Raw genomic sequence first — 2,823 nt, 5'->3', positions numbered from 1 at the left:
AACAACACAAAAATTCTGAATTATTAGGTTAAATATGGATGGCCCAAATTTTATCTGCTAAAGAAAACTCCCATATACCATGAAATTTATTTTGGCGATATATAATACGTCAGTCCTATCCATCCAATACGCTAAATAGCACGCCAATATTAGTCCTACTCCTACACCACCACGACAGTTCAACTCATACAAGGGTAGTTTCGATGTTTTACTTGAACCTGAAGACCATTTTGGTGAATAGGAAATTGAGGGGTTGGGGTTAGTGATGACGTGGTGAAAGGATATGTAACCCACGTGGTAGGTTTTGCAGTTAAGTCTGTTGGTCGGCAGCCGGCATTCTTCAGCGTGAAGAAGAAAACATTTATTTGACACGTGGAGGAAGAAACCTTTTGTTTGACGCTATAATTTGAGCGGCATCGAGTAGTCAACGGCCGTATATTGAATAACTTTTGGTGCACCGCCTAACGTTTAACCGTCTTTCGTTCATGTTCACTAGTGGATTGCCCGTGCCATAATGGCACGGGGCGGAAGGGGTGCTGAATCAGTGGTGGTGGAGGCGAGGCATCTCATAGCAAACAGTTATTCCATTGTATATTGTCTTTATGTATATTGTCTTTATGTCATAGTACACGGTTAATAACAAAAGAACTAATATGACTTGAAGTTGAGTTCATTTTTAAAAAGATTAGTATTATTTAATCTAACATCTCTTTGTTGTTGTTTTTTCTTCTCAGCTTCCATCTGAAGACGAGCTTGTATTCTAGGACTATGACGACACTCCATTCTGTATTAGAAGAGCGTACTTGTAATCCATCTAACTGCTAAATGAAAAAGAGGTTATATCAAATCCCTAGTTTGTAACAGTAAACAAAAAATAGACATAGCTCGATCTTACTTGCCAGTTTCACAGATCTTGAGAGTTTACTGTAACATTAATACTGATCGGTAGTATAGCATGACCAAGACTGTACTCAATTGAATGTCAGTGGCATATAAACAGTTATTGAGATTTTAATATACAGATTTTGCGCCAAGCTTAGAACACGCGCCCATTTGTGAATCAATAATATCGAAGCCATCATGTGACCATTGAACGTTGAACACCTCTATTTCGGTGCATAATGTGAATACATTCATTAACCAATATATTATTTTAAGCTCAAGCGCAATCATGTGCAAGCATACATAACCCAGAACATACACAATCGACATCTAAAGTTATTACATGTCAGAATTCGCTGAAAAGCCATAGAGTGGCAAGGTATTAGGTCAAATAGTTCCAAATAAGTATGCAGACAATATGCGCAAACTAAATCATCATGTCAGATATGGTTAATCAGGAACATGTATGCACAAAATATACAACCAAACATATGACCAGCATCTGACAATAGCATGTCCAACTATCCAAAGTATGTGAAAGTGTCAGAGATTTTTTTGTCATGTATATCCAGTCAGAATTTTGAATTATGTGCAATTGGATAAAATATAAACACCCAGAATTGAACATTATCCTGTGCAAGTACCAAGTGAAGTGCCTCGACAAAAATTAGTTTGTAACAGTAAACAAAAAATTGGTCATGGATTGCACATCTTACCTGCGACGATTCGTCGATCTTGATAATAATTTATACATCTCACTTGAAAGTTTAATGTAAAATTAATGTTGATCAGTATTATAAGAGGGTGGACATATGTAATTATCGATTTACATCTTTGATCAATACTATAAGAGAGACCAGCTTTGTCTCAATTCTGTTAGGCATTTCTACAAACACTTTAATTTAAACCTAATTCCAATATGTAATAATAAGATTACCCAAATCCTGAAATTCTCGGATGCATACTCAATCTCATAAAACTAACAATTAAGCTTTAATCATACATGCAGAGAGTCAAACGTACCTGGACCGCGTCATAAAATCTGATGAAGAAATCAAAAATTGTTTCAAATAGAAATCGAAAATTGTTTGATGTCGAGATTGTTTCTCTGCAAACTACTCATCGTTTCTCCTTCGTAACGATAAAAATTGGGTTTGAAATAGAAATTATGTTTGTTTGTTTTTAAAATCCAATTTCATTGGGAGAGATGCAACACTTAATTTCGATTTCAAATCCAAATTGAATTGAAAGAATAACAGTGGTGGTGATAGTGTTGTACGGTAGTGGGGGTACTAATGGCGATGAAGATGAAGGAAGAATAGATCTGATGGTGAAGAAGAAACTGAAAAGATGGAGGAGAGAATTGTTGTTGTGAAAGAAAGGGATCGAATACTGAAGAACACTGAAGAAGTGATGTTATGTTTCGAATTCGCCCCTGGCTTTGTTTAAATCTACAACAAAAATTAAAAGAGAATTAAAAATACGGAGGGGCAATTGCGTCATTTGGTGTCGTGTATAGTCTGCTTTGCCCCTTGTGTTGTTAGAAATCACGGGATTTTAAGGAAGAAAGTGGAACTGTGGAAACACGAGGGCAAGTTAATATTTTCGAAATGCGTCCTTCCGGATTTTGAGGGTCGTACCAAACAATTCATTTTGCTTTATATTATAGATATTAGGGGAAATTAGCTGCTTCTGAGTTCCCAGGAGGCAACAGCGGAGGGTGTCCTGGTTTTCTGACTGACTGATCTTTTACCAGCTCCAAGAAATTTGAAGGAGATGCATGTTGTGCCGTGGGATGAGGGCGTCCTAGTTTTCGTTGTACTGAATTATCCTATTACACTTCACTCTAAACTAATTAATAAACAAGAATTGTGAACACGTAAATCATTTGACAACCAAGTTGTAGGTAAGGTTTTTCTTAAAGACTAACCCAGATATGGC

At 36.5% G+C, this 2,823-nt stretch overlaps 1 long non-coding RNA gene across 1 annotated transcript; it reads right to left on the bottom strand.

Annotated features, from left to right (window-relative positions):
- Positions 1-727: 727 nt before the first annotated feature.
- Positions 728-2,296, bottom strand: LOC113277672. Its single transcript, XR_003325039.1, has 2 exons — positions 1,906-2,296; positions 728-818 (listed from the first exon to the last, which is right to left on the bottom strand). It is a non-coding gene; the product is annotated as an uncharacterized LOC113277672 (long non-coding RNA).
- Between the last annotated feature and the right edge of the window lie 527 nt (positions 2,297-2,823).

This window comes from Papaver somniferum, chromosome 5 (genome assembly GCF_003573695.1).
Source record: "Papaver somniferum cultivar HN1 chromosome 5, ASM357369v1, whole genome shotgun sequence".
NCBI classification, from domain to species: domain Eukaryota; kingdom Viridiplantae; phylum Streptophyta; class Magnoliopsida; order Ranunculales; family Papaveraceae; genus Papaver; species Papaver somniferum.
The sequence above is the reverse complement of the archived record's forward strand: the minus strand, read 5'-3'. Positions and strand labels throughout refer to the sequence as shown.